This window comes from Hemibagrus wyckioides, linkage group LG22 (genome assembly GCF_019097595.1).
Source record: "Hemibagrus wyckioides isolate EC202008001 linkage group LG22, SWU_Hwy_1.0, whole genome shotgun sequence".
NCBI lineage: Eukaryota > Metazoa > Chordata > Actinopteri > Siluriformes > Bagridae > Hemibagrus > Hemibagrus wyckioides.
Window position 1 is genome coordinate 14,952,620 of NC_080731.1, and position 23,417 is coordinate 14,976,036.

Below are 23,417 nucleotides of genomic sequence, written 5' to 3' on the forward strand. Positions count from 1 at the left end.
TTGCGTGATTGAATGAGTGTGTGTGCCCTTTGATGGGTTGGCACTCTATCACGGGTGTATCCTACCTTGATGCCTGATGACACCTGAGATAGGCACAGGCTCCACATGACCTGAGAATAGATCGGATAAGCGGTACAGACAATGAAATGAAAAAAAAAAACAAAAAAACAATAGCATGCAACTATGTACTAGTGTATTTATAGCTGAAACAAAAGTAAACAATAAAAGAAAGAAAGAAATCAAACAAATTGCAATAATATTTTTGTTAAATAAAAATTTAAATGGAAATGGAAATGCTATGTTTTAAAATCAACCAAAATTGATGTACAGCAGAATTTCACTTTATTTTCCCACGTCACTTTAATACATATAGGGCACATATTACATTTTGTCTGGTCCTTCAGCTTCCTGCTGGTCGACAACAGAGGTAACGTGTTCATAGCTTTCGTACACTCTGTTTCAATATTGCATAGCTCTGGTCCACATTGGAGATGTGCCAGTACTGTGTGATCTGTGATCTGTGTGTGTGATCTGTGTGGTCTGACTGGCAGGCAATATGGGCACCACTGAAGAAAGTGATTTGGCAGCAACGTGAGACCTGACTGGTTGGGCATTATCGGATGTGTGAAAGGGACAGAAATCCCACGGATGGCTGTAGAGGAAGACACAGAGAGTATACAGACTGCAGTTGTGTACCTGGAACTATATTTGATAGAGCTTTGTGGAATCCCTCCAGGCTGCTGTGAATTTTGATGGAATATCACTGTTTCCATGTTTCTTATGAATTTTTGAGTGCTGAGACTTGCGGAATCGCATTTTCAGCGGCAGAGAAGCACAATGCAGAGAGCACACTGCGCTGTGACAAGTCTGTTTGATGAAAAATGATGAAAGTTGACTTTGTTAAGTGAATTTTCATGGAATATTACTGTTTCTTATGAATTTTTGCACTTTCATGTAAAAAACATATTTCATATCTAAATTCATATTTTTTTTATCACTTTTATTCATATTTTTTAACACACACACCAGAGTTTCTAAAGGGTTACTTGTTCATCTATGTTACTTGTTACAATTTCCACTACATTTCCCTCCATTTTGTCCTTAAGGACAAACTAAATATACAAAATTTTGACATATTTACTTTAAGCATTTCACAGACAGTTTCAGACCAACACCAGACGTCATCTTTTCCCTTGGCTCTCCAATGATGTCTTTATCAACTAAAACTTAAAAAATAGTTACTCTGTTTCTTCTTAAGAGAGGGGAAAAAAAATTTGCGACTAAGGGAATCAGAATCAGCATGAAAGAATAGCATAACACAAAACATATCAGGATAAAAAACAAAACAAAACACTCATTCTAAGCTAAATTAATTTTTATCATTTGTCAACTCAGGGTCATAGTCTGCTTGTGTCAGATCCGGTGGAAAATCAATGTCTCGAAACTGCTCTCTCCATTCATCAGATCTGTCCTCCTTTGTTGTAATAGTTGACACTCTACTTTCCTGTTGAGTGTTGAGGCAACTAATCTTTGTAGAGTAGTAGACACTGTAGTGGAAAATTTTAAACTTACTGTAATAATGTATGTACGAGGCTTGTGTACATGCAGATTGTTATGTATATGTGTGCAAAAGACTTGAAATATGCTGACAGTTGTATTTCTTTTTGTAATCATTGAAGACAATATGTGACTTCTAAGGGGAACTAAGTTGGCAGGGTAAGGAACTGAGAGGAGACCCCTGCCCAGCAAATATAGCTCGAACTTTTGAAGTCATGCAACTTCTGTTAAGAGTGTATGCATAAAAGCAGCGTGAAAGAAAGGGGAAGCACCTCACTCAGGGGATGCACTGTGTGTGTGTGTGTGTGTGTGACGTCCTGCGCAGTCTTTTTTATTAATAAACTTTTCTACTCTTACTATAACTTTAGTCAAGTTTCCAACTTATTTAAATATGTTTAACTGATTTCCATGACAACACCAACTGACAGATGCAGGGAACACACATCAGAGCTAGAAGTCCGATCACTATTATGGGCAGCAGTGTATGCACCAACCAGTATCCCCAGCCTCCCCAAAAGGCTGTGAACCAACTAAACCATGAATTGTCCGCTTGTGGAGGGGCTCTAATCGCATTCCTCATGTGGTTGAGCACCTCTGTAACATTAGCAGACACATCTGGTATGTTAAAACAACACAAGATGTCAAGCATCTTGCACACACCTCCTTTCTCTGCCGTGAGCATATCTAACACTAGGTGATTTTGTATAACTGCACTCCGAAGCTGTGTAAGTTCATCAGTGATCATTGCAGTCAAGGTTTCAGTATTATTTGCCAGGGTCAGAACCATATAACCTAATCCATTGATTTTATTTACGGCTACTGTAGTTCCTCCTCCTAGAAATACTGACTGTCCCATATTTTCTGACGGGCTAGTCCACGGATCTGCTATCATGTAGATGTTATATTTGGATACCGCTCTCTTCTGTCTAGTATTGTTCTCATAATCAGGTATGTATACTGATGTACCAGTAGTGAGTAACGCTGGGTCACAGCAACCTCTGCAACCCTTCGTAGAGAGTAGGTAGAATCCCATATTGCCACACACCCATATTGCAGCAGCTGATGAAGTGAAATTCACCTGGGTCCCGTCACGCAACTTCGCTGTGCAGTTGGCCGACCCCATGTTGGTGCAGTGTCCTTGCTTTACTGAATAGTCATTGATGTCCAGAACATACACATTCAGCTTGCACCACAACATGCCCACGTTTGTTTTTCCAGAGTCTCTGCATACACAAGTATCAGCCTGCTCTTTTTCACTCTGAACACTAGGTGTGTAGAATACTTTGGTTGCTTTTCAGTGCAATTTGCTCTGTAGAAACTTACATTCCCACTAGTCAGAAGGCTTTTCCCCATCATAACAACATTACTGATACTAGCCGGGAGTTCGCAGGACGTGGACACCGGTTCTATTATGCTTGCAGTTATAGGGACAGTTTTGAACATCTTTGAAGACAAAGCCAGCATGACTTATTGATTTGAAGTTCTTTGTGTTGCATAAGGGCTAAAACACAGGTGTAATTGTCGTTACACTTAGTCAGAGCCAGTTCCGTTCATTTCTGCAGATCAGTGGCGTTAGACCCCTTAATGGTGGAAATCTGTTCCGCGAGATCATCTTCCAAATTAGCCTGAGCCAGAGCTGGTATGACTACATATATTACCCTATCTATCACGGCTGGTTTAATCACTTCGATGCCCACCGTGTGTTCATAGGAGTCATTTCCTATCTGCTCAGTAGCACACCAGTACTTGCCTCTGTCAGAGTTACATTGTTTAAAATAAATGTAACTGTCGGTCCATTCTTACTCCAGGAGCAACCTCCTGGATGGTGACTCGTCAAAGATGTACTGGTACTACACCACACTGAGAGCCACCCTTTAGGCCCACATGGGTATTTGCAGAGATAATGAACCCATTCCTATATATTTCCCTTATTGTCATACACTGTTGTGCAAGTCACTGTCCTCTTCTTTCCTTCTGTTAGCTGTATGTTAGTCTCTGGTTTGGTCCATTCTATGCACAGCCATAGTGCTAATGTAAGGGATAACGTAAACCCTTTCATCTTTGCTTTGCAGGTATTGTCCTACCTACTATTTGATTTTCTCACTTCAGTAGAGGTGCACTCTCGTCTTCTCTCAAGGAAATGGGTTTACATACGCTAGACCACTTGGGGTGTCCAAACCGTGTGCACAGGAGTGTTGTCTTTTTGTTTCGCCTTTTCGTGTCTCAGTAGTAGGATTCTTAGAATGTCTCTCAGATGATTCCTATAAACAACACCAAACTTTAAGTGAACCTTCACCTTTCTTGACATATATTGGCGCTCTGAGTGCAGGCACTGCCCTTACGCACTTGTCCTGGAACACTATCCGTTAGGGTTGTCTTCCTAAGTGCGGGTGTTAGAGATTTTTTCTAGATTTCATCAAGAAACCAACAATTCCAAATGGCCTTTGTGGTGATGGATGTGCGCTCTGAGTAATCGGAATGCCTCTCCCAACGTTATTTGTTGCACATGTGACAAAGCGTTCACAAAATTTTCGGGAGTAGTTAGTAAAGCCTATAACATTCCAATGTTCCCTTATTTCTGTTACCATCCCTCCTTTTGACACTTGGCCTTTACCATGTGTCAATTTAGCATAAAAAGGAAACAGTTTCTTCAGTAAACACGGTTTTCCTGTGGGTCCATACCAAACACCTTGTTTTTGGACACATCCCAACTGCCTCCAGTGTTGTTTCTCCTCATGATCACCCATACCCTGTAACTCAGTGACATCTAGAGTAGGAGCAGACAATATAGTCATGATATTTGTATTTCATTTCTGTTCAGTTTGTTTTGCTGCTGCTTTTGCCGCTGCATCAGCTTCGGCGTTAGCTGTGGAAATAGGGTCATTACAACGGGTATGTGCTTCACATTTACATACTGCAATAGCTTTTGGAAGTAATATTCCATCCAGGAGGTCAGCTATGAGGCCATGGTGCCCGATAAGCTTGCCTGAGGAGGTCAAAAAACCCCTATACTTCCATAATGTTCCAAAATTATGCGTGATGCCAAATATTCACAGTCTTACCCTGTGCCAATTTGCAGGCCTCTATGAGGGCGGTGAGTTCCGCCACCTGTGCTGAGTAATGAGACGGAAGTTTACCTGAAAGTAGAATTTCATTTTGAGTCACTACTGCAAACCCTACACAGTTTTGACCTGTTTCTGAGCCCCTGGATGCTGATCTGTCCACAAATAGTTCCAGATCAGGGTTGATCAGCGGTATCTTCTGTAAATCAGGTCTTGGACTACATACTTTATTAATCACACTCACACAATCATGAGGCTCTCCATCTTGCTCTGTGGGAAGAAGAGTGGCAGGGTTAAGAGTTGTGCACCGTTTAACTGTAACATTTGGCATTTCTAAGAGTACAGTGTTATATCTCAACCATCGAGCGGCCATCATGTGTGCTGTCTTTTGTTCTAAAAGCAGTGGCGACACTGCATGTGGTACCAACAAAGTTAATTCACTGTAGCCTACGATATCTCGTGAAGCACTGACAGCTTTCTCTGCTGCAGCCACTGCTCTAAGACTCATAGGAAGTCCTGCTGCTACCGGATCTAGCTTTGCCGAGAAGTAAGCCACTGGTCGCAGCCTACCCCCATGCTCTTGAAGTAAAACAGATGTCATGCACCCCCCTTTCTCATCCACAGTCTGTGTAAATGGTCTCATCGGGTCAGGAATGCCCAATGTGGGTGTCGTCTGTAATGTCTGTTTCAGTCGTTAAAACGCAGCATTTGCAGTCTCAGTCCACGTCACTTTGCTGTGTGCTTGCAGGCCTTGTCCGTAAGCAATAGTGCTCAGCGGTGCCTCTAACACAGCATAATCGGGTATGAACATCCTACAGTATGAACACATACCCAAGAATGACATTAACTGTTTGGGAATTTTCTGTATTGCTTCCACTCGACTCGAGTCTTTTACCTTCTGCAGAAATTAAATGTCCTAGGAACTTCACTTCTTGTTGAACAAATTGCAGTTTTGACAGGTTTGCGTTATGTCCTTCTTTAGCGAGGTGACAGAGTAATTTAATGGTGTCTTTTTCATACTGCTCTTTAGTTGGTGCAACCAAAAGAATGTCATCTACATACTGAAGCAACACAGATTTTTCAGTTAGATGCAGTGTATCTAAACTGTTCTTTAGTGCTTCATTATTGTAGGTGACTCACAATAGCCCTGACATAAGCGTGTGAAAGTATAGGCTTTTCCATTAAAGGAAAATGCAAACCAAAATTGACAATCTGGATGTATTGGTATGCTAAAGAATGCGTTAGCTATATCGACAAGAAAGAACCATGTCAACTAGAATTTAGTTTAATTTAATTAAATTTTAATTTAATTTAATTTAAATTTTAATTAAATAATTAATTTAATTTAATTTAGAATCTAGTTCAGTCAACTAGAATTTGAGACAAGATAGTGTATGGGTTGGGAACATTAGGTGCTCGTTGGATCACAGCATCATTAACCACTTTCAAATCTTGTACGAATCTCCACTCCACCGGCTCCCCTGGAGCTCTTTTTTCCTTACTGGGAAGAGTGGTGTTCGCACAGGAGACGTCTCACATGGCACTATAACTCCAGATTTTAATAGAGAATTAAACACCGGTGTTATTCCTGCTATAGCTTCTGGTTTTAGGGGATATTGAGCCCTCTTTGGCCTATAATCTGATTTTGGTGTAATGATCACTGGAGGGCAATTTTTAATCAGACCTACATTATATTTTCCACTCACCCACAATTCCTTGGGCACTTTTTGTAGTTGTACATCTGAAAGTTCCAATTTAGGTAGGGCCAAGTCGGTTTTGTACCATGGGTTGGGATCTGTCCCATCATCAGGAAGGATCACCATGCCTCTCTCAGCTCTAGCCAGCCAATTTAGTGCTGTGCTATATGCATTTAATTTGGGGCTGTAAAAAACAGCTGGCTGCCCAGTTGGTTCCCAATCATGACTTTGAGTAGCCTGTAACATCCATTCTCCCAAAGATTCCCACTTGTCATTGACAGTTTTGGCTATAGAGAGATGTGGAGATCCATGATTCATTTGGAATGGGTGTGGATGACCAGCCTGAACTGAAACCCGAGATAAATCTACCTCTACAGCATATCTGTGTTCATTCCATATCACACGCTTCTATATCAATATGTCTGGCCTATCCAACTTCCTGTACTATTCTTTCTCATAATTCTCATGTGGTTTGTGTCTGTGTATGTGCGCAGTACAGTTCAGCACTTTCGGTGTCATGTAGTCCATGTGAGAAAAGCATGTGAGAGTTTTTGCTTTCTCTACTAGAGAGTGTGTCACATCAGTGAGAGAGGAATTACTTTCCATTCATACACATAGAGCAGGGGTCTGGGATCATATTTTACAAAGCAGGAGTCATCTCCCCATTCTATATATCTCTTTGAATAAAGAGTATTCAAATTGTTTCTGTGTAGCTACTATCTCACATTCAAAGGGCACAGAGAATGTTTCAATTACTGACATCCTCGATGCTCCTGTAGTACACAGAGAGTGATTGCTCATTCTAGGTGAAATAGAAAATTCACACAATCATACCACAGAATGCCCAACAGAGTCAACTAGAAACTCTATCGGTATTTGCTCAACAAGTAATGTAATCACAGGCATTTTATTAAATTCCGGTTCATGATATTTAGTTTTATTATTAAGTTTTATTCATAGGTGAAATAGCAACCTTTGATACTTTGCTAGACACTGGATTAGTGACAGGTGGAAATCTTAAGCTTTTCTTCATTGCATTGAACAAAAAGATCAGACTTACCCTTCCCTGGCTGCTCACCTGTCCCTGACCCAACCAAACCTAATGCTTCTGTGTTCGCTTCTCCCCCGCAAGGTCTCTTCAGACAGTCTCATATCTAGTGGTCTGTTTTTCCACACAGGAAACATCCACTCTGGAATCCAGGCTTGCCCCGTCCTCGACCTCTACCTCTGCTACGCCCACAGCCCCTCCCCCTGTAAAAATCTCCTTGAGCCTCAGGTAATTGAACCATAGTAAGACGTTGTTTCATTTCTGTTTTTTTTCTTTCCCTTTTTGTCTTTCAGCATTCCACAACTTTTCTGCGTGCACAGCATGTTGTTCAATCAGAGATAACTTTCCAGTGTCCCAAGTAATGCATGTTTGTTTGACTTTTCTTGCAATGTCCTCTTTTAATCCATTCATGAAACTGTTTCTCAAGTGTGCCTCATAGGGTGTAATATCTGCTGTGGCCAAGTCCGCTGGGCGATCGAGGCCACTGTGAGCATCTTCTGTTAATCGCGCAAGATATCTGGAGACTGTTTTGTCGTCTTCTTGTCGGCACATAGAGATGTTCGTCATGTCCATTCTTACTGGAAAAGCTTGGTTAAGAGCATCAGTCAGGCACATTACTAAATCTCTGTATTCAACATTCTCAACATTACTCCAGTTTACGTGACGAATCTGAATATTTCTCTCTGGCCAGTCAAAAGGCAGGCGCAACACATCAACGCTGAGTTTTCTCACCATGAGGCGTTGCAGTTCATGGGCTGTGGGTCTGAATTCTCTGCAAAATCGGACCAGTTCATGAACGAACTTCCGACCACCCACTTCTCTTGGAATCTTGAATCTACAAGAGATTTAGTACACTGAAGAGAGGAAGATTGAAAGTTAGTTTGTGCATTTGTTTTGCATGCTCTGGTTTGGGCTTCAGTTGCCCACATATTATATGCAACCCAGTCTACTTCTCTTCTCTTTTTCCCTTTTATCTTTGAAGCCTCACATTCTTGTAACTTTTCTCTCAACTTTTCTAATTGTCTTTCACTAAAACTACCTTTCTCTGGAAATCCACAGTCCATCACCCACATATGATATTGTGATACACAACCAGGCCCATAATTAGTCATCATAAATTTGAATATTAGGATCCTTACATGCCCTCAAGAAATCATCACTCTTATCCTTACTTTCCCTACTACCCACTGTACGTGTTGGTTCCTGTATTCTCTCAACAGTCGATCAACAGACAAATTCCTTATTTACCTCTTTTAGCCTGATTTTACCTGCGCAGGTCACTCAGCTGTGCTCGTCAGCACCAGCGACAGCTTTTCTCAAAGTCCTCTGAAAGTAGTTGCAACATCAATATATACTACCATAGTATATAATTAGTTCCCAGCACTATTCATGTAACTTTACCGCTTCCCAGAACCGTTGGCCAATTCTGCCTACCTAAAGCCGATTGTCTGAAGATGGAAAAAGTGAGAGTTTAAATAAATTAAAATCTTACCACCTAATTCCAGATCTCTTCACTGGGGCAGTCCCATGATTGTCCAGATCTTTCCCCACCAGTAGTCAACTGCATGGTTTGACGAAGTAACCGTCTTCGGGTTGGTCCGGACCAGATCGATCAGGGATCAACCCCAAGACTGGCAGTCAGACGAGGGATCTCAGTGGAACCTCCAGAAATGTGGTGGCAAGTCTGCACTCTGATTTGAAATAATTAACAAACTACACACGGACACAAGGGTGGAAGACAAAGCGAAGAGATAAGAAAGGAATTTTTATTTTGCCGTGGCAATATGATTACACAGCAGAGAGGCAAGGCCCACTTTCACGGGTCCCCCTTATATAGGACTTTTAGGTGCATCCTAAACCAAAAGTATATGTGACCAACAGCACTCAATCTCACATCTCACTTCAATGCTAAGAAGCTATAGAATATAGAAAGACAAGATATATGATGTTCTTGCATTCCACAAGTAGAGTCAATCCTGGTACCGACAGCCACTTGGTTAACATCTTCCTTTCCACACACACTCACAAGAGTTAACAAGGGTTACTTCTTCATCAGTGTTACTTGTTAAAATTTCCACTAAAAAATTTTTTGCATATTGGTTCTTATAAATTTTTCTTTATTCTGAATTTTTGCACAATAATGAAAAAAAATCATGTTTCAAATCAAAATTCATATTTTATTATCACTGTTCCCATGAATTTTTTTTTATTTTAATGTAAACAATCACATTTCATATCATATTTGACCCCAAACATGTGAAAAAGTCAAAGAAAACTGCCCCGTTCAGCTGCACACATGCGTTTGTCTGAAAAATCGCTTTCCCTTGCTCGTAGAGCGCTGAGACTTGCGGAATCGCATTTTCAGTGCCAAAGAAGCACAATGCAGAGAGCACACTGCGCCGAGGCAGGAAACGAGCCAGTTCGATGAAAAATGATGAAAGTTGACTTTGTTGAGTGAATTTACATGGAATATCACTGTTTCCATGTTTCTTATGAATTTTTGCACTTTCATGTAAAAAAATATATTTCATATCAAAATTCATATTTTTTATCACTTTCCCATGTTTCTTATGAATTTTGGCATTTTAATGTAAACACTTACATATCATATCTACATATCCTGTATAGGTGTGGCCTGAGGCTGTCCGTTAAGCAGAGGAGATAAAAGTTTATTGCTTCTTGGCCTTTTGGCTAAGATCAAGTGTTCTCTGGTCTGGTTTTGGGCTTTGACTGGGTTTGAGAAGGAGAATAGATGGAATGGGGATTGTGTAGGATCGCTTCTCAGGCTTTTTAGCTAGCATCTATTGTGTTCACTGGTCTGGCTTTTTGGCCTTGGTCTGGGTTCACGTTACAATCCTTAGTCTGGCCTTGAGAAGGTGAATGGTTAGGTATGGATATGGGTAGGATTTGTATTGGAAAAAAAAATCTGTTCTTATCAGTTTAATATCTCATACGTCCTCTATATTAAACAGGTTTTTAGAGCTGGGAGCCGGAAAAGGGGCTTGCTACGTCCGCTCCGCGGATCGGCCTGGTATTGCAGTACTTCCAGGCTTGGTGCACCATTTTCTAATGTAAAATGAAGGAGAATCAATTGCTGAATTACTGATTTACTGACTTACTTACTTAATTACTTACTTACCAAATTATGTCTGCATTCAACCCGCCCTGTTCCCTAGCCGCCAACCCGCCCTGTTCCCCTTCACCTCCTTCTGCTCACCACTGTCAGTTGTTGCTCGTCAACCTTTCCCCACCCTTGCTCCACTCAACCACCCCAAGGGGCCGGCCTTACCCTCATCGAGCATTGTGTTTCTCCGACAAGGGTTTCCTGGGGCTACTCAGTATTTTTTCTTTATAGCTTTGGTTTCTCTTAAGTCATATATAAATCTTTCGCCTTTTACTAAAGATTTCCGTGAAGAGGATCGTCTATGAGTTTGATGTATTTTTATGAGCTTTGTTCTGGCAAAGCTGTGTATGCTTCAATGTTAAATGGGTAGTTTCCAGGAGTTGGGTCTTATTAGGTTGTGACTTTATGCATGCCTGTATAGGTGTGGCCTGAGGCTGTCCGTTAAGCAGAAGAGATAAAAGTTTATTACTTTTCCACCTTTTGGCTTATATCAAGTGTTCTCTGGTCTGGTTTTGGGCTGGGACTGTATACTGTATCCCTTCTTAGACTGGCTTTGAGACGGCGAGTGTGATGGAAAGGATAAGAAAAAAAACGAAAGAAAAAAGGGGCAGGCCTTACCCTCATCGAGCATTGTGTTTCTCCGATAAGGGTTTCCTGGTGCTGCTTGTTTTATTTTCTTTATATCTGGCAAAGCTGTGTATGCTTCAATGTTATATGGTTGGTTTCCAAGAGTTGTGTCTTATTTGCTTATGTGACTTTATGCATACCTGTATAGGTGTGGCCTGAGGCTGTCTGTTAAGTAGAGGAGATAAATGTTTATTGCTTCTTGGCCTTTTGCCTAAGATCAAGTGTTCTCTGGTCTGGTTTTGGGCTTTGACTGGGTATGAGAAGGAGAATAGATGGATTGGGGTTTGTGTAGGATCGCTTCTCAGGCTATTTAGCTAGGATCTATTGTGTTCACGGGTCTGGCTTTTTGGCCTTGGTCTGGGTTCACTTTACAATCCTTAGTCTGGCCTTTAGACGACTAAAAATACCAAAATTCATAATTTTATCACTTTCCTATGTTTCTCATGAATTTTGGCATTTTAAAGTAATCAATCACATTTCATATCATAGTTGACCCCAAACGTCAAAAAGTCACAGAAAACTGCCCCAGTCAGCTGCACACATGCGTTTGTCTAAAAACCGGGAAACAAGGGAAACTTGCTCGTAGAACGGTGAGACTTGCTGAATCGCATTTTCAGTGCCAGAGTCACACAATGCAGAGAGCACTTTTTCCAGGGTTCTTATGAATAATTGCAATTTGATGAAAAAAATCATATTTCATATTAAAATTCATATTTTTTATGACTTTCTTATGTTTATTATGAATTTTTGCATTTTAAAGTAAACAATCACATTTCATGTCATAGTCGACACCAAACGTGAAAAAAGTCAAAGAAAACTGCCCCATTCAGCTGCACACATGCGTTTGTCTGAAAAACCGCTTTCCCTTGCTCGTAGAGCGCTGAGACTTGCGGAATCGCATTTTCAGCGCCAGAGAAGCACAATGCAGAGAGCACTCTGTTCAGTTCGATGAAAAATGTTGAAAGTTGACTTTATTAAGTGAATTTTCATGGAATATCACTTTTTCCATCTTTCTTATGAATTTTTCAACTTTGATGAAAAAAATCATATTTCATATCAAAATTCATATTTTTTTATCACTTTCCCATGTTTCTTATGAATGTTGGCATTTTAATGTAACTAGAGACTAAAAGGCCCATTTCAGCCTTACTGGGATAATTTAATGCTGCAAGCATCAGTGTATAATCTGGAGCTTAGGGATGTGTGGCAGATAGCTCTCTTAACCATCCCAAATGAGGTAATATCAACAATGCCTGAAAATCTGAGATCTGGAGAACTTATAATTAAGACAGATAGAGAGAGAGATATAGAAATGTATGAATGATTGAAAGCAGCATTGTTGGAGTTAAGAGGCTCAACACATGCAGAGTGGAACGAAGTATTGGATATAAAGCAAGTAGCAAAAGAGCCATTTGAAGTGTAAGATTTCCAGGGGAGGATTGTAAATGTGGCAGGCAAAATTATTAATATTGAGTGTGATGAAGTTATATCTTCAAGCAAAAACAGAAACTTTGGGGACTTTGGGGGGTTTTGGGAAGTGTGTCATAAAACAATTCACTCCTGTGTACCTCCCCCTCTTCAAGGAGTCAATGGTGGAACTATTTTCTGCATCTCACCAAGAATGTACCTTCTTTTACCCTTCAGGTTCTAATCTCAAGGAATACTGAAAAAATATGATGATATACTTACTGTATGATGTTATTCATGTTTAATGTCATTCTAAAGGTTATGGTGCGATTGTTGACAAAGGTCTAATTTCCAAATCAGAGTATACTATATCAGTGGCAGTGTAGATAAGGAGATAATGGATTCCCTTGCATTACAAATCAATCCGCTTCTATTTCAGTTGTACTCAAAAGATATAAAATTAACATGGACTAATGACCAACTTTGGTCTGGTACTCTACAGAGGGCTGTAAACTAGAGACTAAAAGGCCCATTTCAGCTCTACTGGAATAATTTAATGCTGCAAGCATCAGTGTATAATCTGTAGTTTAGGGATGTGTGACAGATAGCTCTCTTAACCATCCCAAATGAGCTAAAATCAAAAATGGCTGAAAATCTGAGATCTGGAGAACTTATAATTAAGAGAGAATGAGAGAGAGATATAGAAATGTATGAACAATTGAAAGCAGCATTGTTGGAGTTAAGAGGACCAACACATGTAGAGTGGAACGAAATATTGGACATATAGCAAGAAGGGAAAGAGCCATTTGAAGTGTATGCAGAGTGACTGTGGTTGTCTTACAAAGAACACTCAGGGTTAGACGATGTAGAGATGGACCAGGAAGTTTAACTACAGCGTTTAAAAAATAATGCAGGATCCCACATTCAACAATCATTGATCCATGGGGCAGAGGCACCTGGAAATACCTGTCGGGCACTAGTGGAATGGACCTCTAAAATAGAATCCAGACTAAAGCAAAACAAAAATTCCATATACCATACAGACCACAGAGTTCTGTAATGGTTGAGCGTGCCAATTGTACTACCAAAGATAACATTGCTAAACAGATCATTCAGCACCAAAACAAGTGGATTGATGCATTGCCCACAGCTCTGACTGTATTGCAAGCAACCCCATCTAAAGCTACAGGTGTTAGCCCATACGAGCTTATGCCTGGAAGGGTAACGAAACTGCCCATTGATCCAGAAATTTCTCCAGCAGGCTTGCAACACAGCAGACTGTGCTGAAACAGCTTCACAAAAGGCTAAAAGTGTTGCAGGCTCAGGCTGTGCTGAGACAGCAACAGTGTGATGTGACTAATGATGCTCATTTCAATCCAACTTCTGAAACAAAATTTACAGAAGGAGACATGATAATGATACGTGTCTTTGTAAACCAAAGTGCATTCTCTCCCGGGTGGCACGGGCCCTATGAGATTAAAGCTATCTGTAATAGCTATGTGGCTGTGTCTATCAAGGGAAAATTAAGATGGTACCACATGTCCCAGTGCAAACTATTCAAAGGTCCAGCCAATAATTAACTAATGTTTCTCTGTGCTCTTTCTCAGGCTGATCACAGCAATTCCATGGAGACAAGATGAAAGGAAGGTGTCCGGGCACACTTGCATTAAACTAGGCCAAAGGGTATCTCTTACACACACTCTGAAATGTGGGAGATGGGTGTGGAAATATTCAAAGGGGTCATCCACATCGTACAGCACAATACCACCTAGAAAAGTAGTCACATAGAACCAGAACCAAACTGCACAACCAAAATTTGCTGTAAAGCAGGTTCCACACATCCCACAATAGTAAACATTTCAGGAGACACACCGGCATACCCGTCCTTTCATAATATAACAGTCTGTTATCAATTTAAATTGGAGCCAGGAGCTAAAGTTGGGAGTATGCACACTCTCTATGAAAAACTCAATAATGTTGTAGATCCTAAAATGTGCTACTATGCTAAGGATCTAGAACCTGCAGTATATAGATGCACACACTCTGAAACAATCAACACCACATATATGAGTTATACCGAATACAAATTTGATCTTACATCATATGTTCCGAATGAAAACAAACCAAAAGCCTTCATTTGGACTAGGTGAAGAGAAGGAACTTATTGTGTGGGAACATGTGAGGCTGATATGAATAGTTATAGTGGACCACAAAACTGTTCATGGACTCTACATCACTGTTTCAACCTGACCACTTGTGAGTATAGTAAGCCTAAACAATGCCCAAAATTATATCCAATCCTTCCAGGTTGTTTTATTAAGGGAAACATTAATAAGACTTTATTGCATGATGTAAATTTGATAATGACGCATGTAACCTATAACATTTCAAATATTTTGTCTGCTTTTGCAAAACATTGTAGTTAGGATGATAAAACAGCTACAGTCACGAATCAATGATTTAATCTCTGATTACAAAGGCAGGCTTGCAGTCCAAATTCCACCTGTACGTTCTAAGTGAGATCTGTTTGGAAATTTAGCAGGTCTCTTTGGCTCTGTGAATTCAGTTGCCAACACTTACAAAATAACAGGACAATCACAATTCTCAGCTTAGTTGGCAAACCAGGTAGCCACTGGTTTTTAACACCACCAATAGCAATGAAAATATCATCAAATCGGTTAGATCTGAAGCACAGGCGCTTCTATTGGTCAGCCATAGATTATTCAAACAAAGCCGTACCATCGAACGTGACTTAGCCTGCAGATCATATGCACAGGATTTATTTACTGCTGCAAGACAAGATATTTTAGACCTTCGTCTTCTCAAGACACCTAGGCATGCTTTAAATGATCTTATAGAAATTTTAGACTTGCATAGATGGTATGCATCAGAAAAGATGAAAGATATTAAATACTCTGAATTACTGTCTACATTGATGTTATACACTGGGAATGAGTGCACTGGGTTTTTTGCCAATTTTCCTTTTATACACCCAGAGCAAGTATTTTTCAACTCTACGACTATACGTCCTATAGGTGTAGTAGTGAAGGATCAGATCATTAAATGGGATCACCTAACAGGATATATGACTTTAAAAGGGGATGAGACTTTGTTTACCACTCGCACATGTTGTCATGAAACTTCCAGTTATGTTATTTGTACATGTAATACTTTACTACAACCTTTCTCTTCCAGTGATACTAAGCTGGTCATGCTGATGCGATTCAAGTATCTCACACACAGTGGTGTTTTGTCAGTGAAATGAATTCCTTCACCTATGGCGTTTTTCACCTATTAAAATTGTTAATTTTAACTTATTCTGAGCCTATGAAAATCATTATTATACACTTCTTTCATCTTAGCATGTGAAATTAAATCGGAACGGAGAAACCTAGGTTTATGTTGGAATGGAGTAGCCTCGACTTAATAAATTAAGAATAGTCAACCCTCTAAATTGTTATGAGCATCAGATTATACTTATATTAATTATTAACTGGAGTCAGATTATCATTATACACAGAGCTCAAAGAATGAATCCGAATTTTAATAAATGAAGCAAAGTCATCTAGAAACGCAAAGGAAAGGTAGAATATGAGATCCCTTCACCCATGCCGTTGAATTCCGTGGATGGGTCAGTAGGTGGTCCATAAAATGTAAACAATCCCATTTCATAATATAGTTCACCCCAAATATGTGAAAACAGTCAAAGAAAACTGCCCCATTCAGCTGCACACATGCGTTTGTCTGAAAAACCGCTTTCCCTTGCTCGTAGAGCGCTGAGACTTGCGGAATCGCATTTTCAGCGCCAGAGAAGCACAATGCAGAGAGCACTCTGCGCTGAGGCAGGAACCGAGCCAGTTCGATGAAAAATGATGAAAGTTGACTTTGGTAAGTGAATTTTCCTGGAATATCACTGTTTCCACGTTTCTTATGAATTTTTGCACTTTCATGTAAAAAATCATGTTTCATATCAAAATTCAAATTTTTTATGACTTTCCCATATATCTTATGAATTTTGGCATTTTAATGTAAACACTTACATATCATATCTACATATCCTGTATAGTTGTGGCCTGAGGTTGTCCGTTAAGCAGAGGAGGTAAAAGTTTATTGCTTCTTGGCCTTTTGGCTAAGATCAAGTGTTCTCTGGTCTGGTTTTGGGCTTTGAATGGGTTTGAGAAGGAGAATAGATAGAATGGGGATTGTGTAGGATCGCTTCTCAGGCTTTTTAGCTAGGATCTATTGTGTTCACTGGTCTGGCTTTTTGGCCTTGGTCTGGGTTCAAGTTACAATCCTTAGTCTGGCCTTGAGAAGGTGAATGGTTAGGTATGGATATGGGTAGGATTTGGATTGGAAAAAAAAAATCTGTTCTTATCAGTTTAATATCTCATACGTCCTCTATATTAAACAGATTTTTAGAGTTGGGAGCCGGAAAAGGGGCTTGCTACGTCCGCTCCGCGGATCGGCCTGGAATTGCAGTACTTCCAGGCTTGGTGCACCGTTTTCTAATGTAAAATGAAGGAGAATCAATTGCTGAATTACTGATTTACTGACTTACTTACTTACTTACTTAATTACTTACTTACCAAATTATGTCTGCATTCAACCCGCCCTGTTCCCTAGCCGCCAACCCGCCCTGTTCCCCTTCACCTCCTTCTGCTCACCACTGTCAGTTGTTGCTCGTCAACCTTTCCCCACCCTTGCTCCACTCAACCACCCCAAGGGGCCAGCCTTACCCTCATCGAGCATTGTGTTTCTCCGACAAGGGTTTCCTGGGGCTACTCAGTATTTTTTCTTTATAGCTTTGGTTTCTCTTAAATCTTATATAAGTCTTTTGCCTTTTACTAAAGGTTTCCGTGAAGAGGATTGTCTATGAGTTTGATGTATTTTTATGAGCTTTGTTCTGGCAAAGCTGTGTATGCTTCAATGTTAAATGGGTAGTTTCCAGGAGTTGGGTCTTATTTGGTTGTGACTTTATGCATGCCTGTATAGGTGTGGCCTGAGGCTGTCCGTTAAGCAGAAGAGATAAAAGTTTATTACTTTTTGGTCTTTTGGCTTATATCAAGTGTTGTCTGGTCTGGCTTTGGGCTGTGACTGTATTCACATTGCCCTTCTTAGTCTGGCTTTGAGACGACGAGTGTGACGGAATGGTAATAAAAAAAACCGAAAGAAAAAAAAGGGGCCGGCCTTACCCTCATCGAGCATTGTGTTTCTCCGACAAGGGTTTCCTGGTGCTGCTTGCCTTTTTTTCTTTATAGCTCTGGTTTCTTTTGAGTCATGCATAAATCTTTTGGTTTTTACTAATGATTATTGTGGAGAGAAACATCAAAGAGTTTGATGTATTTTTATGAGCTGTGCTCTGGTAAAACTGTGTATATGTTATATGGGTAGTTTCCAGGAGTTGGGTCTTATTTGCTTATGTGACTTTATGCATACCTGAACAGGTGTGGCCTGAGGTTGTCCGTTAAGCAGAGGAGATAAATGTTTATTGCTTCTTGGCCTTTTGGCTAAGATCAAGTGTTCTCTGGTCTGGTTTTGGGCTTTGACTGGATATGAGAAGGAGAATAGATGGATTGGGGTTTGTGTAGGATCACTTCTCAGGCTTTTTAGCTAGGATCTATTGTGTTCACTGGTCTGGCTTTTTGGCCTTGGTCTGGGTACACTTTAGAATCCTTAGTCTGGCCTTTACAAGACTAAAAATACCAAAATTCATAATTTTATCACTTTCCTATGTTTATTATGAATTTTTGCATTTTAAAGTAAACAATCACATTTCATATCATAGTCAACACCAACATGTGAAAAAAGTCAAAGTAAACTGCCCCATTCAGCTGCACACATGCGTTTGTTTCGACAAGGGTTTCCTGGTGCTACTCGGCTATTTTTCTTTATATCTCTGGTTTCTCTTAAGTCATGCATAAATCTTTCGCCTTTTGCTAAAGATTTCCGTGGAGAGGATCGTCCATGAGTTTGATGTATTTTTGTGAGCTTTGCTCTGGCAAAGCTGTGTATGCTTCAATGTTAAATGGGTAGTTTCCAGGAGTTGGGTCTTATTAGCTTATGTGACTTTATGCATGCTTGTATAGGTTTGGCCTGAGGTTGTCCGTTAAGCAGAGGAGATAAAAGTTTAATGCTTCTTGGCCTTTTGGCTAAGATCAAGTGTTCTCTGGTCTGGTTTTGGGCTTTGACTGGGTTTGAGAAGGAGAATAGATGGAATGGGGTTTGTGTAGGATCGCTTCTCAGGCTTTTTAGCTAGGATCTATTGTGTTCACTGGTCTGGCTTTTTGGCCAAGGTCTGGGTTCACGTTACAATCCTTGGTCTGGCCTTGAGAAGGTGAATGGTGAGGTATGGATATGGGTAGGATTTAGATTGGAAAAAAAAATCTGTTCTTATCAGTTCAATAACTCCTACGTCCTCTAAATTGAACAGATTTGTAAAGCTGGGAGCCGGAAAAGGGGCTTGCTATGTCCGCTCCGCGGATCAGCCTGGTATTGCAGTACTTCTAGTCTTGGTGCACCGTTTTCTAATGTAAAATGAAGGAGAATCAATTACTGATTTACTGATTTATTGACTTACTTACTTACTTACTTACCAAATTATGTCTGCATTCAACCTGCCCTGTTCCCTAGCCTATCTACACCTGCTTCTGCTCACCACTGTCAGTTGTTTCTCGTCAAACTTTCCCCACCCTTTCTCCACTCAACCAACCCAAGGGGCCGGCCTTACCCTCATCGAGCATTGTGTTTCTCCGACAAGGGTTTCCTGGTGCTGCTTGGGTTTTTTCCTTTATAGCTGTGGTTTCTCTTAAGTCATGCATGAATCTTTCGTCTTTTGTTAAAGATTTCCGTGGAGTGGAACATCATTTAGTTTAATGTATTTACTTGTGCTTTGTTCTGGCAATGCTGTGTATGCTTCAATGTTAAATGGGGAGTTTCCAGGAGTTGGGTCTTATTTGCTTATGTGACTTTATGCATGCCTATATAGGTGTGGCCTGAGGCTGTCCATTAAGCAGAAGAGATAAAAATTAATTGCTTTTCGGCCTTTCTGGCTAAGATCAAGTGTTCTCTGGTCTGGCTATGGGCTGTGACTGTATTCACATTGCCCTTCTTAGTCTGGCTTTGAGAAGGCGAGTGTGACGGAAAGGATATAAAAAAAAAAAAATGAAAGAAAAAAAAAAGGGGCTGGCTTTACCCTCATCGAGCATTGTGTTTCTCCAACAAGGGTTTCCTGGTGCTGCTCTCTCTTTTTCTTTTATAGCTCTGGTTTCTCTTAAGTCATGCATAAATCTATTGCTTTTTTTCTAATGGTTTCTGTGGAGAGGAACATCAATGAGTTTCATGTGTTTTTGTGAGCTGTGCTCTAGCAAAGCTGTGTATACTTCAATGTTAAATGGGTAGTTTTTAGGAGTTGTGTCTTATTTGGTTATGTGACTTTATGCATACTTGTATAGGTTTGGCCTGAGGTTGTCCGTTAAGCAGAGGAGATAAATGTTTATTGCTTCTTGGCCTTTTGGCTAAGATCAAGTGTTCTCTGGTCTGGTTTTGGGCTTTGACTGGGTTTGAGAAGGAGAATAGATAGAATGGGGTTTGTGTAGGATCGCTTCTCAGGCTTTTTAGCTAGGATCTATTGTGTTGCCGGGTCTGGGGGGGGGTATTTTTATTTTATTTTATTTTATTTTATATAGCTTTGGTTTCTCTTAATTCTTGCATAAATCTTTCGCCTTTTGCTAAAGATTTCTGTGGAGAGGATTGTCCATGAGTTTGATGTATTTTTGTGAGATTTGCCCTGGCGAAGTTATGTATGTTTCAGTGTTAAGTGGGTAGTTTCCAGGATTTGGGTCTTATTTGGTTATGTGACTTCATGCATGCCTGTATAGGTGTGGCCTGAGGCTATCCGTTAAGCAGAAGAGATAAAAGTTTATTGCAATTCAGCCTTTTGGCTAAGATCAAGTGATCTCTGGTCTGGTTTTGGGCTGTGACTGTATTCATATTGCCCTTCTTAGTCTGGCTTTGAGACGGCGAGTGTGACGGAAAGGATATAAAAAAAAAAAGAAATATAAAAAAAGGGGCCGGCCTTACCCTCATCGAGCATTGTGTTTCTCCAACAAGGGTTTCCTAGTGCTGCTCATTTTATTTTCTTTATAGCTCTGGTTTCTCTTAAGTCATGTGTAAATCTTTTGCTTTTTTACTAAAGGTTTTTGTGGAGAGGAACATCAAAGAGTTTGATGTATTTTTATGAGCTTTGTTCTGGTAAAGCTGTGTATGTGTCAATGTTAAATGGGTATTTTCCAGGAGTTGGGTCTTATTTGGTTATGTGACTTTATGCATGCCTGTATAGGTGTGGCCTGAGGCTGTCCGTTAAGAAGAAGAAATGAAAGTTTATTGCTTTTCGACCTTTTGGCTAAGATCAAGTGTTCTCTGGTCTGGATTTGGGCTTTGAGTGGGTTTTGAGAAGGAGAATAGATGGAATGGGGTTTGTATAGGATCGCTTCTCAGGCTTTTTAGCTAGGATCTATTGTGTTCACTGGTCGGGCTTTTTGGCCTTGGTCTGGGTTCACGTTACAATCCTTAGTCTGGCCTTGAGAAGACTAAAAATACCAAAATTCATATTTCTATTACTTTCCTATGTTTCTCAGGAATTTTGACATTTTAAAGTAATCAATCACATTTCATATCATAGTTGACCCAAACGTCAAAAAGTCACAGAAAACTGCCCCAGTCAGCTGCACACATGCGTGTCTGAAATACCGGGAAACAAGAGAAACTTGCTCGTAGGACGCTGAGACTTGTGGAATCGCAATTTCAGCAACAGAGACGCACAATGCAGAGAGCACATTTTCCAGGGTTATTATGAATAATTGCAATTTGATGAAAAAAATCATATATCATATCAAAATTCATATTTTTTATGACTTTACTATGTTTCTTATGAATTTTTGAACTTTTATGAAAAAAAATATTTTTCAAATTAAAATTCATATTATTTATGACTTTCCAATGTTTATTATGAATTTCTGCATTTGAAAGTAAATAATCACGTTTCATATGATAGTCGACCACACACGTGAGAAAAGTCAAAGAAAACTGCCCCATTCAGCTGCACACATGCGATTGTCTGAAAAACCGCTTTCCCTTGCTCGTAGAGCGCTGAGACTTGCGGAATCGCATTTTCAGCGCCAGAGAAGCACAATGCAGAGAGCACTCTGCGCTGAGGCAGGAAACGAACAATTTCGATGAAAAATGTTGAAAGTTGACTTTATTAAGTGAATTTTCATGGAATATGACTTTTTCCATGTTTCTTATGAATTGTTGAACTTTGATGAAAAAAATTATGTTTCTCGTGAAAATTCATATTTTTTATGAGTTTATTATGAATTTTTGCATTTTAAGGTAAACAATCACTTTTCATATCATAGTCGACCACAAACATGTGAAAAATGTCAAAGAAAACTGCCCCATTCAGCTGCACATATGCGATTGTCTGAAAAACCGCTTTCCCTTGCTCGTAGAGCGCTGAGACTTGCGGAATCGCATTTTCAGCGCCAGAGAAGCACAATGCAGAGAGCACTCTGCGCTGAGGCAGGAAACGAGCCATTTCGATGAAAAATGTTGAAAGTTGACTTTATTAAGTGAATTTTCATGGAATATGACTTTTTCCATGTTTCTTATGAATTTTGAACTTTGATGAAAAAAATCATGTTTCATATGAAAATTCATATTTTTTATGAGTTTATTATGAATTTTTGCATTTTAAGGTAAACAATCACTTTTCATATCATAGTCGACCACAAACATGTGAAAAATGTCAAAGTAAACTGCCCCATTCAGCTGCACACATGCGATTGTCTGAAAAACCGCTTTCCCTTGCTCGTAGAGCGCTGAGACTTGCGGAATCGCATTTTCAGCGCCAGAGAAGCACAATGCAGAGAGCACTCTGCGCTGAGGCAGGAAACGAGCCATTTCGATGAAAAATGTTGAAAGTTGACTTAAGTGAATTTTCATGGAATATGACTTTTTCCATGTTTCTTATGAATTTTGAACTTTGATGAAAAAAATCATGTTTCATATGAAAATTCATATTTTTTATGATTTACTTATGTTTATTATGAATTTTTGTATTTTAAGGTAAACAATCACTTTTCATATCATAGTCGACCACAAACATGTGAAAAATGTCAAAGAAAACTGCCCCATTCAGCTGCACTCATGCGATTGTCTGAAAAAACGCTTTCCCTTGCTCGTAGAGCGCTGAGACTTGCGGAATCGCATTTTCAGCGCCAGAGAAGCACAATGCAGAGAGCACTCTGCGCTGAGGCAGGAAACGAACAATTTCGATGAAAAATGATGAAAGTTGACTTTATTAAGTGAATTTTCATGGAATATGACTTTTTCCATGTTTCTTATGAATTTTGAACTTTGATGAAAAAAATTGTTTCTCGTGAAAATTCATATTTTTTATGAGTTTATTATGAATTTTTGCATTTTAAGGTAAACAATCACTTTTCATATCATAGTCGACCACAAACATGTGAAAAATGTCAAAGAAAACTGCCCCATTCAGCTGCACACATGCGATTGTCTGAAAAACCGCTTTCCCTTGCTCGTAGAGCGCTGAGACTTGCGGAATCGCATTTTCAGCGCCAGAGAAGCACAATGCAGAGAGCACTCTGCGATGAGGCAGGAAACGAGCCATTTCGATGAAAAATGTTGAAAGTTGACTTTATTAAGTGAATTTTCATGGAATATGACTTTTTCCATGTTTCTTATGAATTTTGAACTTTGATGAAAAAAATCATGTTTCATATGAAAATTCATATTTTTTATGACTTTATTATGAATTTTTGCATTTGAAGGTAAACAATCACTTTTCATATCATAGTCGACCACAAACATGT

General features: G+C 39.8%; 6 non-coding genes and 3 pseudogenes across 6 annotated transcripts; all 9 read left to right on the forward strand.

Moving 5' to 3' along the window:
• The first annotated feature begins 10,264 nt into the window (after positions 1-10,264).
• On the forward strand, positions 10,265-10,429 carry LOC131343853 (U2 spliceosomal RNA; annotated as a pseudogene).
• Positions 10,430-10,716: 287 nt separating this feature from the next.
• On the forward strand, positions 10,717-10,831 carry LOC131343877 (U5 spliceosomal RNA). The gene has a single exon (XR_009203240.1). It is a non-coding gene; the product is annotated as a U5 spliceosomal RNA (small nuclear RNA).
• Positions 10,832-14,885: 4,054 nt separating this feature from the next.
• On the forward strand, positions 14,886-20,761 carry LOC131343758 (uncharacterized; annotated as a pseudogene).
• LOC131343809 (U2 spliceosomal RNA) lies at positions 16,861-17,026 on the forward strand (annotated as a pseudogene).
• LOC131343816 (U5 spliceosomal RNA) lies at positions 17,322-17,436 on the forward strand. The gene has a single exon (XR_009203184.1). It is a non-coding gene; the product is annotated as a U5 spliceosomal RNA (small nuclear RNA).
• LOC131343888 (U5 spliceosomal RNA) lies at positions 18,414-18,528 on the forward strand. The gene has a single exon (XR_009203251.1). It is a non-coding gene; the product is annotated as a U5 spliceosomal RNA (small nuclear RNA).
• Positions 19,313-19,427, forward strand: LOC131343846 (U5 spliceosomal RNA). The gene has a single exon (XR_009203211.1). It is a non-coding gene; the product is annotated as a U5 spliceosomal RNA (small nuclear RNA).
• Positions 20,205-20,319, forward strand: LOC131343827 (U5 spliceosomal RNA). Its single transcript, XR_009203195.1, has one exon. It is a non-coding gene; the product is annotated as a U5 spliceosomal RNA (small nuclear RNA).
• On the forward strand, positions 20,665-20,780 carry LOC131343839 (U5 spliceosomal RNA). The gene has a single exon (XR_009203206.1). It is a non-coding gene; the product is annotated as a U5 spliceosomal RNA (small nuclear RNA).
• Positions 20,781-23,417: the final 2,637 nt, after the last annotated feature.